Consider the following 16,540-nt stretch of genomic DNA (forward strand, 5'->3'; position numbering starts at 1 on the left):
AGATTGAGCCCAAGTCATTTCAAAATCAATTAGAGCTGGTGGCAGCCTTGTCCCGTGTGTTAAGGGGATTAGCTGGGCACTTGCTCAGCCGAAGCCATCCTTCCTCAGTGTACATCCAGGACTCCATGGAGAATGAGCTTTTCCACAGAATAGGCAGGCAATTGGAGACAGTCACAACAACAGATGGCAAATAATCGCAGTTGAAACCCCTCTCCTCAACCTCGCCCCCCTTGCTCAAAACCAGAACAATGCAAAATACCTTAAAAAAGAAACACAGAAGCATGTTTGCAACAGGTCCTGTAGTTGTGGCTAAGATTCCACATCTTACATATTTGATTTCCTTTCTGCAAAAATCACCAATGAGAATGGATAGTTGTATGAGTAAAAAAATGGCTCATTTCTGAGAAGGTCAAAAGTACATTGCTGCCTAGGAATATCCTGGACATCCAGCTTCATCCGAAACAAGCAGTCTGACGAGGATCCAGTAACTCAGAATGGTTTGCAAGACTGTCTGCATTGTGTGCAGTATCGATCCCCTGCTATCTGTTGATAATGAATGAGGAGGCTGGCTCCCCAAACAGAACATGACCTCCTAGTCACATTCCCATAGAAGACGCATATCCTCTCTAGAACACTGTAAGAAAGTTCAGAGCGAAAGAGAAGGCAAAAAGTTTATCTGGTATTATTTTAGTTTGGAAAGTGTTAACATTGTGTGTGACACTTTTTAACAAATTTTCACTACTAACTTGTGTTTCTGAGACAAACGTTTTACTGAACACTACTTTCTTCACATCTGTAAAAAAAAATTGGAAGTACTGTACAAAAAAAACATTCCAATGACCTAAAAACACAGCTTGTCATGTTTTTGCTTTGTGCGTGATGTACAGCACTTTGCCGGAAATATATAAAAAAAAACACGTTAAATCTGGGGTCTGCTGCTGAATTTCTAGATCTAAAAATCAAGCAATTGAGTTGGTGAAAATCCTTGGCATTTCGAAAATAACACTACTTTATCTTCATGAGAAGGGAGTTACAGGGGATTTAGTTCTGGGTACTGTATATGTAACATTGTGTAAGATGAGAACATTTGTTATGAATTGATATAGAACAGTGGTTCTCAAAGTTCTATTGTCCGGGGACCACTTACACCAAGTCACAGATGCAGTGGACCACCTATGCCTACGTCCACTTCTTACCCTGTAAAAATCATCACCTATTAATGTACTAAAAATAAGAAATATTGAATTATTATGAAATTATTCTAATTATGAAAACTACTAATATGTTTACAAACAAAGCAGCATATTTTGCAAATGTTTGTATCACTTAAAACGTTAATGTGAAGAATGGAGCTGCTTTTGTTGAGCAATCAGAGAAGTGATATCTGGATCCAAGCTGGGCAACTTTAGTCTCATGTCCGGAAGCAGACGAAGACGTCGCATCAAGCACACCTTCTGCTTCTTTGCACATCACATTAATCAAGCTGTTGGAATTAGAATTACAGCACTGCTGGTATGGCTCACAAATTACCTCACTCGCATTTTCATTTCTATTTTACATCTTCCTCGCACTTGTGCTGTCACTATCGTCGCTATATTTGCGTTTCAGAGTCCCAGATTTAAACCAGCGATCCATAATAACTCTTCTGCTTTGACTGCTTCTTTAAATTACACTTTGAACTTTCAAGCTCAAAGTAAGATATTCAAAAGTAAGAACAAAACGGTACGCACAATAACCACATTCACATATCAAAACATAAACAGCGTAACCACACAATCATGACAACTAGTGATGCGCGGGTTGACTCGGGTTCAAAAGATTTTAGATCGGGTTGGGCGGGTGACATACAGTATGACCAAAAGCAAAAAATTGCAGAAAACCAATCATTTGTATGTTAAATGAAAGTGATTTTAAGGTTTTAAACTGACGTTGTACCATATTTAAGCCCCAATTGGTTGTATCACAAGAGTGGGGATATTGCTTTTTTCACCTCAAAATTCTACAGCTCAGGCAGACATCAAGGTGGATGTCAAGCGGAAGACAACATTTATTTCTTCAACCAGGCACAGTCATCACTATTCACTAGTAAACAAAGGAACTCCAAGCTGACCGATGAGGCATTTAGCGGACCTGTCAAGAAAGGTAATACTTAAATTAAATTAAATTAAATTCAAAACTGTTATTTAAAGTTCCCCTCGTGTTTTCCATGGAGATTGGACAGTATGAAGCTGTATATGGGGGTTTCCGAGCTTGCCCTTCTTGGGGAGTATGGTTCCGGTTCACATGTCACAGATAAAGGAACTAGCCAAATCTTTTCCACTCCAAAACGTTTTTTTTAAAGAAAGTATTTTCCAATAATTTGTCTGCATTATCTGCGTTAGTGCTTTTAACAACCACAAGCTGTCTAAAGCCAAATTGCAGAATAGTTTGTGTTGCATTCATTGTAACATGAAAGCAGTTGTGACTGGCACATCTCTCAGCAAGTGTCACACAGAATGGAACAGTCACAGTTGTGAAACAGGCAGGGGCTAATTGCCTACAGGAACAAAACACTGGAGGCCCCTGTGAAAAAGAAACCCATAACGCAAAATAACAATCTTACAGCAGTATTTCCATCCTGTAGGCTGATCTCATTAAATTAGCTGGACTCTGTAAATAGTGAGATAGGAGCCAGCGGTGTCATGAAGCAGTAGGTGACACCTTTCCTCTGGACAAGAATATACAACCCAATGCTCCAGTATGCTGACCTGAGAAATGGATGTAGATCTTTCAAATGAGTCATTAAAACTAACTACTTGGTCAATAAATAGCCCATAGCACTGCTCCTAAAAGCAGGGGTGTGAAGACCAGTTTCCTTGCAAATCTCCACTATGGACTGACCTACTTAAATTTCCCAATAAATTAAACTGGTAAAGCAATATCTCACTTTTCTACTTGATTTGCAGTGTAGAGGTGCTGTTGGCATTTAATGGCTACCACGCATCAGCCAGATAGATGCTGAACTTCAGTAGTGGATTAAGTGGGTTCCCTGCTATATGTGAATTTCTTTGAAATCCTCTGGGGTGAAAGACATTATACAAGTACAAGGAATTTCTTCATCATAAATCTGTTGACTTCAGTAATCCATTATTTTTGTTCCTCTACCAGGAACAGCAACAAGAAAAAAAAACGAATACAGTGATGTTCCTTTTAGCGCAACTAAAAATCCACGTCTTCAGTATTGGGCTATAAAGGGACCTGGTACAAGTATTCAAAATCCTCAAAGTGAACCCAGTAGACTTACACAGAATCAATAGTGAAATATGAACAAGAGGGTACAACTGGAAAAGTAAGTGAACACCTATATTACTGTATGTAATGGGTTGTGAGAGTACAAGAGCAGCTTTTCCGTGTTGTTGAAGTCGATATCCTAGCTTCTTTCAAGAAACAGCAAGATGAGACCCTCAGGTCGATTAGCTACCAACTGCCAAATGTACTAGATGGACTAAATATGAATAGGTCACCATTAGACGGGATGGCAATCTATCACAGAGCATGCACACACAGGCAAGAGATACAGTTAATCTAACATGCGTGTTTCTGGGAGGTGGGATTAAACTGGAATGCCTGGAGCCAACCAAAATGCAGAAATGGCATAGTTCAGTCTTCACATAGAACGTCCCCAGGTCAGAAATGAACCCAGCCCCAAGAAATACGAGGCAGCAGAGTTAACCTTCACATCACCATGCATCCACAAGCAATATCATTTCATAAAAGAAATATACTGTATACGTAAGCAGGAATCAGAAATACACACCCTAGAATCTACAAGCAAGTTTTTATGTAGCGGGTATGAAGAAATAAAGGTAAAAAATACAAATTCATGAAATACAGTTTCTTGGTTTGGTTCCTGTGTTGGCAGCTTTTTTGATACTGCCCAGTAAGAATGTATTAATGATACTATTGTAAATTCACTGACCTGCAATATTCTAGCTGTCAGACACAAGATTATGGTGCAATGTATTATAATCTCAAGACACTGGCTTTTAGACCATAAAAACACTGCATTCTGCATCAAAACACTAATTATGTGGGTAGAAATAAGACAAAACCTGATACTATCAGTAAAATCTCTCTGGAAGGTATTTTAACTTTTAACAAAGCACTTTTTTAGTGCTTTCAGATTAGGACTTTCTTAAGGTATTCCCTTTGCTAACCAGGCAAATTGGTTCTGAGGAATTCATATAGCTGTGAGATTTATAGATTGTTGGTTTTCCTCCAAAGGTTAGCGGAGACAAACATCTATATTAAATTAAAAAAAAACATTTGTTTTTTACTTCTTTTATTTTGTTTGGTCTGTTTTCTAATAAAACAACATATTTGTTAAATACTTGAAATAACACATTTAAATTTCGTATAACTTCATTCTAAATATTGGTCTACTGTAGATAGGCATCTATTGTGGATTCTCTTTCTGTGTATTGTGACAGAGTTTACGTTTATCCAGGAGTGCAGATTCTTAGTCTTAGTCTTTGACTTGGAAATAAGAAATATGTTCTGTTTAATCAATTGGACTCTGTGCTGCAATTATACTTAATTATAGCTATATCTGCCTAGTGGAGAAAGTCCTTTGCATGAATGAGTATATTACTGAGAAAGGCTGATTTCTAAACTTTCCTGTTGTACCCCGCAGTATTCAAAGTCTTCCATACTGGCAGACATAATCTGTTTACTTTGGTACAGGAAGCAGAGGAATTCACCCGAGCTGAAGGGTTTTCTGTGTTTGACTGGGTGAGTTGTGCCATTCCTTGGTTATGGTGGGGTTGAGAGTACGATCAGTCGTGCATCTTTTTGGTGTGTGTTTTTCCAATATATAACTTGTTGGGACTGATGTTTGGTTGTATACTGGGGTATTAGCACAGTGAATTCTTGTATTAAAGTAATTAATATTTGGAACTGGGATCGCAGGGACTTCATTCCATTCCATGCGGCATCAGATATGCTTGTATTTATTCTGAAACTTTTTTTTTTTACTTTTTACAGGGCATTTTCTTTATTAGATTTCTCCTTTCTCCTTCTCCTGTTCTCCTCCCTACTGGTTCCTGTGTTGGGTCCCACACACCTACTGATAGCTGATTTGTGGTGAGTGTACTGGTGCACTATGGCTGTGACACACTTTGAGTGGAGCTTCCAGAAAAGCGCTATATAAGTCAATTATTATATATATAAGCTATATAAGTAATAAGCAATTATTATCATTGTATTTCTGTATTTGGAATATTTAAAGTGGCCTGGACGAGTGGAATTTCAAGTGTTACTGTCTCTTGATATACTTTATGCACTCAAAATATTATTCCTTGATGACATCGGACTTGGTCTCAGACATACTGTACAGTATATGATAAATACTCCTATTTTGTTTTGTCATTCTAGCTGCGTTTGACAAAATAATAATCCAAATATTTGTATTTGTCATGGAGCAAGAAAAAGGAAAAAAGGAAATGTTGCTACGATACACAATTCTCATTTGAAATACAGTTCCATTTTGGTCCAGGGCCATACTATGGGTAACGTTTGAGCCAAGGTGATGACTTTTCAATGGAGCCTCCCCTCAGTTCATTATGAACAAGAAGATGCTGCCTTGAACAGATGTACACGTGAACTCAGTACTCCTCATATGGAAAATGAAGTGACCACGCAAGTGGACTGTTCACTTGGCAGCATGAAAAAGCTGTGGGTGTCTTAGCTAAGCCAAACATTGTCTGGCACACTTATTTTCTGATCACTGGCCTCTTGAAGAAAGTCTAGTCTTTCCATATAGATATCAGTATTTTATTTATACTGGTGCCAACATTAGACATTGCACATGTTTTCAACCTATAATTACACAATTAAATACAACTTGACATTTGGTGGAAAGACTCGCAAATTTAATTTAAAAAAATAGCATTTCTGCTTATTTCTTCCATAATCATAAATTCCTTACAGGTACAGTAATTCCCTTTTCTCTTCTCCACTTTGGAATGATGAAGAGACTAATATTGTTCAAGATTCTCTTTTTCAGGAGAGTGGTCTTTTACTATGATGGGACCTGAAATTGCCATATGAGCTAAATTCCAAGTAGGCTTGATCTGCTGGAACTGCAAAATAACTAAATTGTCTTCTCTTATCACAGTTAACTGCAAAGTAGAGTATGAAGAACCAAAAGCATCTCATCATTTTGCTTATGCACATATGTTTTTAGAAAATAAAGTATTTTTTCAATATTTTTTTAATGTACACTTAAAATGTATTTAATTGAAAATACTTAAACATCCTCACAACCTTGTTCTGGATAATGCAGTTTAGAAAATGGATGGATATTTTTATATTCTGGCTCATTACTACAAACCTCACAACTTCACACGGAAGAGCATGCAGAGAGGTAGTCAGTCACATGCCTTTTTTTACAACATGTCAGGGGCACCACAGCTCCATACTAGCAGTTCAGTGCTGATTGGAGCAGAGGAGTGTCCCTCAGACAGAAGTTCCAGAAAAGATTAGGTTAAGCCCAAGGTTGGGTTAGGGTTAGTTTTCCCTCAAAACAAAGATATTTGTTAATAGTATGGCTGTGCATTGGGAAGAATTTGAATTCAAAGAAAAAGTGTTATGCTGTAACCTTCAGGGTTTTTTTTCAGACTTAAATTGGAATTTACAGTATATTAAATTTATAACCATAAACCATAAATAAAAGTGTGCAAGTAGACACCATCACTCGATGCCTTAATGCCTCGATGCCACAAACAAATCAGCTTGTGCTCTGGCAAGAGACTTTATGAGCAGAGCCATTCTGGAGGCCCAGAACATTTAGGACATTAGCATCATTTTGATTAATAGTCATTACTAACTGTGATACACTCAACTGACTTTGACTTTTTCATCAGTGCTTAATTACCTCATGATTTGAATGGGAGGGAGTCGATTGGACACAGGTGATGAGATGATTTTACTTGTTGAATGTCAATTCCAGTGAAAAACAAGAAAGAAAAGTGGATGGAATAAACGAATAGGTCCTACTTATGAAGAGCACAATGCCTTTAGTATGATGTAGGCTGGACAAAGTCTGGGCACTATCGCTTGCCATCTGGGGTGCTCGCAGCCAGCAATTTCTAACTTGGCAAGACATTGCAGCCAAACACAGTCTGGCGATTGCAGGCCACAATCTGGGAGGCCACAACTCCCCACATGGAGCAGAATCCCACAATGGAACAAGTAAAGGTTAATTCCACATTGAACAGTAGAAAGAAAGAAAAGAAACAATGTTTTGGTTGCTAAGCTTATGAGCTGAAACATTGTTATTTCTTTCTTTCTTCTTTTCAGGATGGAATTAACCTTTACTAAATAATTACTTTAATTAATAACTTAATTATTATTATTTTAATTGTTCATTCTCAGCTAATGTACACTGATGCAGTTCCCCACTAGAAGCCCACAATTTCAGTGCACCTGCAACAGAATGATTTTGACATTTTTGTTTGATAATAACAGTAAAATAACAGTTAGAAGTGTTACATTCCATTTTAATGGTCATTATGTAACACTAACAAGTAATGAGTAAATAATGCCTAAATGGTAAGTATTACTAATGAGTAAATATTAATATGAGGCATTTGTTGACATAACCTCAAGACTATTGTGGTGTTCAAAATGAATAACATTTATACTGAAGGAGAGAATAATGGGATTTTCTGATATTAGGCCATTTGAGGCGTTGTTTTGATATGCAGAAAAGAAACAGTATCTCTCATTTAGTAAATTATGATAATTCATTGTGCTTGCAGTAAGTGTCCTTATTGTGTGCTTTGTACACCTGGTGTATTCATTAACAACACAACTGCTAGTGGCAGGCAACCTAGAGCAAGGAACAAAGTGCATGGAACAAGCACCATATTCAGATCAGTTTTATATAAAGAATAATGTTAATAAGTGGAAATACATGCAAAGTAGGTAATCAAATACCACCTGAAATGTTTGATGTGCAAAATGGTATTCATAAAAGTGTAACTCCTTTGTTCAAATTAGCATGGGGAGTGTTAGTGACTACAAAACCAAGGCAGTGTGTCTGCAATTTAAAATGTGATGTTTTTGATCGATTTGTTTTAATTTTTTATTAACTCAGAACAGGTCAATTTCCATAGAATCGTTTGCCTATAAAACATGTGAAATAATTACGAAACCCATTTTGTTTTATGAACCCAAATCACACAATAAATTCTAAATAAACATAACAGACAGTAGATTAAAAACCAAGAAGCAGAACATTTAAGGGTGTTGATATAAGACATTGTTTGAAAACTATAGTTTAAATGATGAATCTTCAGTGGCCTCTAAAATAAATAACATTAATCAGCTACTGTGTTGTCAATATCATTTCATTTAAAATTTAAAGTTTCTGTGTAAAATACTGCATTCTCCCAATCCCTTCCACAGCAAAATACCTTACATTTGAGAATTAACATCATGTCAAATTTCATTAGTGAAAGTGCAAAGAAAAGCCATGCAAGCACAGAATAGTAAATACATGGTAAAATGGCTAGTACTAACTAGACACACAATACAAATGTCTAACAAAAACTTTAGCAACAAGAACTTCAACAGTATGACGATTGTATGGTCAGTATGTATACCATGTTTAGTTAATTAAGTGCCATTATCAAGATGAGCAGAGAGAAAAACAATGCAGTTGTCAGAATTACACTGTAGTTGAGAGCCGAGCGATTGCATGTGTTGCCGGCACCCAAAAGGTTCTTATGGATTGAGCAGTTCGGATTTCTGCCGATGATTCACTGCATCGCAAGGAATGAAGGTGGAGGATTAAAGGAGATGGAGAAAGGAGATGTCTGGCAGAAAGTTGCCAAGCTTGAGGGATGTCAGAAAGAAGTAAGAGACTGAAGATACAGTAGGCAAGAACAGAGTGCAGCAAGTGAGAACAATTGTATGGAATTGGATGTGTGCAGCAACAGGAAGCCAGTTGTAGAACAAGAGTAAAACATTTGAAAGGAACAAACAAAGGTGTATTCCATGCTGAAAAGAGAAGAAAAGAAACAAAACATTTTGGCTGTGGAGGCTTCTTTGGGTGTGACACTTCTCTTTTCAGCATGGAATAAACCTTTACTTGTTCCTTTGCAGCCTACGCACACTAACGCAGCTACCCAGTTGAACTACTAAAGTATTTGAAAACTGAAGAAGAGAAAAGACAAGACAAACAGTAGAATTCGGGATTAGTTTTAATGGTTTATGCAAACGGAAATGTTTTAACGTTTTAACAGAAATGCAAAACAACATGGAACAGGGCTGTGATAACAGAATAATAAGAACTAGGACTTACTTGTGATCAGGCATTTGCTTTAGCACAAGATTCTGTGGAGGACTGATGTTGCAGCCTTGTCTCACATGGGACCAGGAGGGCAGTTAATTATGTTATTAGAAATGGTTGGATATGTTGACAAGGCCAAAACAGGAACTGACTTATATACCCTTCATTGAACATCATAATCCTCTACATAAACAAATCAAAATCATTATCTTCTGTGAATTGCACACAGTGACCTACCCATTAGCCACTAATTATATCAGATATAGTTGGCCTCGACCCCATGTGAGGCTTGCCCCGGGTCTTGCCACACTTAATTTCCAGGTTGACCTGGATATTACCTTGGGCCAGCCCCACTGAGCCTCTTGCACCGTTCTTGCACCATTCCCACTATTCTAGAGACTGCCCCCTGTGCTGCCTTTCCTGGCTCACCATCTTCAGTCAACATCATGCTTCACTAAAGGTGAAACATCAGCCTGGTCAATACGCTTGTAATAGATTAAATGCATCCAGAATGAATGAATGAGTCTGACACTTAAAAGCAGAGTGAGTGCAAGTCTCCATGGTTTCTGTATCAGTGAGGAAACACAACTGAGTGTTCTGAACAATACACTTGTATTGTTCAGAATGTGCCAATTAAGACTTTTGGAGGAAAAGTCTACAGTATTACTTTTATCTGGTGGCCATAGTGTGTTACAAGAGCACCCAACATAATGGGCTTTTTCAATACAGCACATTAGTGGTCACCAGCACCCTTTTTACCTTCTAACCAATGTAACCTTTCCTCCTCATGTTGTGCATTTCTCCATTCATAATTCCCAATAATCTAAACACTCTCACTCTGGGTAGAGAATTATGAATCTTTTTAGATCTTCCCTGTCAACATTAATTTGCAGCTAATATTGATGCACACAATATTTATTGCACACCTCCATATACAGTACAGTAATTCCAAGCATATATCTGTTAATGTCTTGTCTGGCTAGTGCAGCAAGGTCTCATACAATAATATCATAAGTCTGCCCTCATGAAATATTGACAGTTATATTAAATACAAGGCCTACCCTATGGTTTGTTTCTGTGTCCTTCAGTGCATTTTCAATGTATTGAGCTTCATGCTTCTTACCACTTGCAACCTGGTCAGCTACCCCTGCTGAGTATCTACTAAAATGAATGAGGTTCAAAGAGTTCAAAACAAAAATAGCAAAGCTTCAGAGTTATCTGCTCAAAGAGTATAATAACCCCAAGAAAGCTGCATTTTATCTACTGGTTATTGAATTCACTTATTTACAAACCCAGGTACCTGAAGAAGGAATACTGTCAATTGTCAATTATTAAAACTCAATCACATTTTTGTCACTACTAGCACTGTCACAATTGGTGTGATACATTATAATAAGGTTTTTAAGTTCCCAGTAGTTATGAAAATTGTATCAGCCATCTCAGCAGTGGTCAGGTACTAAATAAGCCTCTGGTAACCACATGTGGTTAAGTGAAAATATTTTAGATCGCTACACCCTAATTGATTCCTTTTAACTTGACATTTCCCTTGGCTATAGTGCTCCCAAGTGAAGCATGGTACATCAGTCCAATTAGATTAAATCCCAATGGTTATTGTCTATGGGCATTATAACAAAATAGAGTAGTTAAATATGCAGAGTCCTATTCCACTGCCAGTTCTGGCCTTAAAATCCATAATATCCACTGAGTATTAGCCCCATAATTGAGGACTACTGTGTCCTTCATGTTTAGTCATACACCTTAATGAAATGGGAACAATAAATCTAACATATTTACAGATGGAATGTTATTTCCTGTTTAAAAAAATCACAATGTTATACAGGAAACTTAATGACACCGCACAGAATAGCCACATATGCTGTAATAATCATCATCATCATAATAATAAGAATAATTTGCCATAAATAATTTAAGTCCAGATAACATGAGATTCACATTGTTTCAAACTCCTGTAGTATTTTGTAAATCAGTCTCTGGAGGAATTGCACTGACTATATACCTCCTGTTGTGAGCTATGGATTTCTGGCAATTCAGATGGAAATTTATGAACATTCCTCCATGTTAAATTGCTCCTTCAGACCCTTTGATTAGCATTAGGAAACTGACATCTTGAGTTAACATGTTCAGGATTTAAATCTGGAGATAGACATGGTCAGTTGTGAACATTTATTTTGTGTGTAGTTAAGTCCCTTGTTGATTTGGATGGATGCTTTGGAACCCAACCTAGGGGTTCCCAACCTATTACAGATCACGTCCCACATGACCGACCATAAAAACTTCTCTGGCCCATACAAGGACCAGGCCGTCCTTATGGTTTTGAAACAGGCTAGCTACAGTATATACATCAGCAGTAGCCTAATCGATATTCAGAGAAAATACGCATATTCAAGCTACAAACATGGCTTTACAAAGACCTTTTATTGATTACAGAAGGAGTCCAGTCAGCACCTCACCCAAAAATAAATACATGAAATAAATAAAAATAAAAATAAATATTGTAAAAACTAAAGCACCACTACAGCTCTTTCTTTTCTATGATCTCTCAGGCACTTAACGTTAGCCTGTCAAAAACAAAACTGAATGGGCGGAATTAAAACGAACTGATTTTTTTTCCAGAAGTGCGGAGTAGCCTTCTGTGCCCATGAACTTATGAAGATGTTGAGAAACAAAAATATGCTCAATAACTATCAGAACAATTACAAAACAGAAGTAGATGTTAACTCCCCATCCGTTACATTATATTCAACACATAGATTTTTCAATGGACGCAGGAATTCACAGTCACTCAACAGCCTACAACTAGCCTGGCAGTAAACACACACACCTTCTTTCTGGCTCACTTAGTGAGAGATCCAAATGCTGGATGTCGGGCTGCAGAGAGGAAAACCGCAAGAGGTCTGGCTCAGCATTAGGCTTACTCCTGTATTTGGTCTTTAGTGCCACCAGCGCAGAGAATCCAGTTTCACAAAGATATGTTGTTGGAACTGGCATCAAAAATCTCACTGCTGGGTCCTAAAGATCAGTATACTCCGAAATAACATGAAGCCAAAAATGTGTTAAGAGTTTCTGTGAAAAACTCCAGGACAGGTCCACAAGTTTGTAAGTTTGTCTCCTTAGCGTTCAAACTTGCAAGGGCTCTTCACATAGGTTTAAAAAAGGATTTTCAACCCAGCTAAACTGAACATCTGGAGCCGGAAGTAGTCATGGAATTGGGTCCTCAAACTTTGCAGGTGCTCTGTTATTAACTTTGTGACAGAGGCTGGTAGCTGCATTTTTTCTTTTGTTAGAAAATCTGACAAATTTTCAAACGAGACGTAGTTTGACTGGTCGATACGTTCGGCCCATAGTTCCAGTTTCTTTATTGTGGGTTCTATTTTCTATTTAAAAATTGTCGCTGCTTTACCTTGAAGACCAAGGCTGAGTCCATTTAAGTGACTGAAAATGTCCGCAACATAAGCATATTTAGCGAGCCACTCAAAATCATCTAAACGATTTGAGAGCTCAAATTTTGAGTTGGATAAAAAACGTACTTCATCATGCAGCTCAAAAAGCCAAGAAAGCATCATGCCCCGAGAAAGCCGTCATACCTCAGTGTGCAAAAGAAGCTGAACATGATCACTACCCGTTTCTTCACATAGCACTCGAAATAAGCGTGGCTGTACAGGCTCTTTATGAAGTTGACTATTTTAACTGCCTCATCCAAAACACTCTTAAGATTTGCTGAGATTTATTGTCAGCCAACGCTTCCCTATGTAAACTGCAGTGCACAGATGTCACAAGTGGTGCAGTAGCTTTCCCATACGTAACGACCCCGCTCACCCCCAGACATTTTGACCATTCTATCCCACACAATAAAACATCAGAAATGGCTTCAGCAGTTGAATGTGTAGGGAAAGACACAAGTAACATTATGTTCATATCTAACATATGCAAGGAGATTGGAAAGGTTTGCAATATCCGTAGATTCACCCAAAAAAGCGGCTCTCTCACGCTCTTTGTAACAGCTGCTGAGTTACATTATATGCCATCTCATTAATTATTCGTACTTGCGGGTATTCTCTCCTAACATGACACCAACCATTTCTTTTGCAGCAGTCAAAATCAAATTCTCCCCAATTGTATGAGGCTTTCCAGCCTTTGCTATTGTATAAGCTGCGCTACACTGTAGGAAGCTTCAATTGCTTTAGTTTGTTTGCTTCCCGCACAAGCAGATTCAAGAATTCTTTTCTTGCTCTAGTGTTCTCTAAGTTTGTTAAAAACAAACTCAATAGGTTTGGACACATTATGTCTTCTGGTGACCACAACATTTTGTCTCCAGGTGTCGACTTAATTTGTTTGGCTTTAAAGCCTCATTTGATAACACTTCGGAACACACAACACACAGCAACAGCGGCTTGTTCTCAGTTCCCACACACGTAAGCCCAGAGCCAGGTACTCACTGCTGTATTTTCTCTTTTTAGTTTGGGTTTGGATTTTGGGTTATTGGTATGAGACACTGAAGCGGTTTCGTTACTTGTAGATAGGCCTTCCTCTGTGTCTTTCCTCGTAAGAGAACCAAATTCAAGCCACTTAGATAGATGCTTTATTAATTCCGTGAGGGAAATCGCAGATTTATCCATGATATGAAGGGTAATTAGGCAGTCATATTACATTCTGTATTAGCTTTCTTGTCATGTCACTTTTAATTGCGCTAAATTGTAGTCTGTCAGTCACGCAGTGTCTCCCTGCAGTACCACCGCGGCCCACTGGTTGAAAACCACTGCTTTGGGTCATTGTGGTGCTGCCCGTTATCAGCCAAGTTTGGGCTTAATAGAAAGAAGCAGGTGGCAGGCAAAAATATATTGTATATATTAGGGTTCATGATTTTTAATAACAAACAACCCCAAAATTAAACATATCACAGCAGGCATAAATGTTTTCTAATTCTGGTCTCCTAACTGTCCCCCAAGCCCGTCTACATTGTATGGGTGACAGGGCCTTCTCCTGTTATTCCCCCAAGCTCTGGAACTCTCTGCCCAAGGATATCAGAGAGTCACCTTCTCTAAACACCTTCAAATCCAGACTCAAACCCTTTAGAAGAGCCTTTACTTAACTGGTTCCATTCTTTACCCCTCTGCTTCTACTTTTCTTAGTACCACCATCCACGGTCTCCTCTGTATATTGTAATGTGTTTTATCTTGTGTATTCTTTTTATTTATTGTTGTTGCCATTCTGTAAAGCGCTTTGAAAAGCCACCTTTACAGCGCTATATAAAATAAAGTTTATGATTTATATTATTTAGGATAAATGTTAAATTGCAACCCAAACAAACAGGCTGCTCCAACTTCATTAGGTCTTCTCAGCCCACCTACATTATGGGTAGCAAACACCTCAACCACTGAGGTCCTTCTCAGACAGATTCCTTAAATCTGCATGTAGGCTTCTGAAATCCCTGTTTGGGTGGAAAGGCAGTATTCATTCAGATTCTTATAGTGGGTGCTTTAGGCTGTTCACCATGGGTCTTAATCTAATGTTTTAACTTTAAATTTTATTATCTCTATTTATCTTAACTGACTCATTAGTTTCAGTACCTTCACCCAAGACTTGTTTAATGTACCTCCTCAGTCATTTCTTTCTCCACACATTTTATTTCTTAAACCTTCTCTGAGATCTACATTCCCAGCAGTCAATGTGTGTCTGTATGAAGTATCCCTTCTCCCACTTCCATTAAACCTGTTATACTCTCTCTTATTTCCCCATGCGAAACCTGATACATACCTGTACCTTATACACACTACATAATACACTCACAAATACACTGTACCTGCAGCTGTCTGCTGCATGTCCCTCATTTATAAAATCTTTTGTAAATGTGCCTTTTCGGAAAACGCACAATTGCTTCAGATTTTCATTCTTATCATCTACAGTACCTGTATAGTTTAGAATATCAATTTACTTTTTGACAAGTGTTGATTTTTAAATAGTTATCATATCCATGCTCTATTATTATAAACACATATCTGAATGAAAACATTAACACTGCCCTGTTATTTTCTATATCTTCAATGTGATAGAAAAGCAGCTTTGCTCCCAGTTCTCTTGCATTCCTAGTGTTGCGTCTGTATTTCCAATAAACTCTTTCTAATTCAGATCTCTTGTTTTTTAGTAATAGGGTTCTTATCTCCTGCCCTTGTTTGTGTGCTTTTAACCACAAGTATTCTGTTAGATCTTTTTGTTTAGGACTTACTGCATGGGCTAATAGTAATTGTCTTTCATCCCATTTTGTCTAAATTCCCTTTTCTAACTACTCGGGTCTTCCAGATCGTAACTCCAGTTTAACACTATCATCTCCTTTTGCTTTTTAAAACCCTAGTCAAGCTTGTACTTATGTCCCATAACACCAGCACATCTCATACCAGCTCTACTTGCCTTTTATATTGCCTTTTTTATGAACAGACTTTCTTCGACAGGTTTTCTAATTCCAAGCTTTCTCGCTTTTATCCTGACTTGCTTTTCCCCTCAGTTTAAATTCAGTTATCTGCTGGGCCCTTACCTAATTTATTTAATGATTCTGCCTTTGTGGCATGTCTATTATTTTACATAATGGTACATGTGCAGGACATAAACTAGTAAATAATCCATAACTTGATTTCTTAATAACTTGGCTTAGAGGTAGACAGCTTACTTATGAGCTATGTAGATTTGATATATTGCTACCTCTATACAAATTAAAAAAACATTGAAAGGCAGTTTAAGATATCTCTTAATTACTGCCAAGTAATGGCATGGGTCCTGTTAACCATGAAGTAAAAGAAAAGCTGCACAGCAGACGGCTGTGTTAACTAAATCTGGAATTGTGCAGTAACTCAGCATTGCTTGCTCAATCTGGTCCATGATAAAAAAATGTTCCGCCAAATTCTGTGAAGTATTCTGCAGATTCGGTAACAGATTGTGTATGCCATTGTTCTTGGAATTAGGTTCCATGTGATTATAACTATTGTGAAACAAAGAGAAAAGCAAAAGCAGTGTCCTTGTAGATTAAAAAAATATATTATACTGTAGCTAACTGACATCAATTAAAATTCACCCTATAGTTTCAATTTAAATTAAAAAATGCAAATCTGGTATATCTCCAAGGTAACCTGAGTTATAAAGGCAAATATGGTTTCAGCAGTGAAACAGAACCAATGAAGCTGAATTGCTTGTGGG

At 37.7% G+C, this 16,540-nt stretch overlaps 1 long non-coding RNA gene across 1 annotated transcript in view; it reads left to right on the forward strand.

Moving 5' to 3' along the window:
* The first annotated feature begins 4,637 nt into the window (after positions 1-4,637).
* Positions 4,638-16,540, forward strand: part of LOC148675437 (uncharacterized) — a 46,847-nt gene continuing 34,944 nt past the window's right edge. The window contains exons 1-2 of the long non-coding RNA XR_015935598.1: positions 4,638-4,770; positions 5,023-5,121. This is a non-coding gene — a long non-coding RNA (uncharacterized LOC148675437). The remainder of the gene's footprint in view (positions 4,771-5,022; positions 5,122-16,540) is intronic.

This window comes from Lepisosteus platostomus, chromosome 3 (genome assembly GCF_059453375.1).
Source record: "Lepisosteus platostomus isolate fLepPlt1 chromosome 3, fLepPlt1.hap1, whole genome shotgun sequence".
Lineage (NCBI taxonomy): Eukaryota > Metazoa > Chordata > Actinopteri > Semionotiformes > Lepisosteidae > Lepisosteus > Lepisosteus platostomus.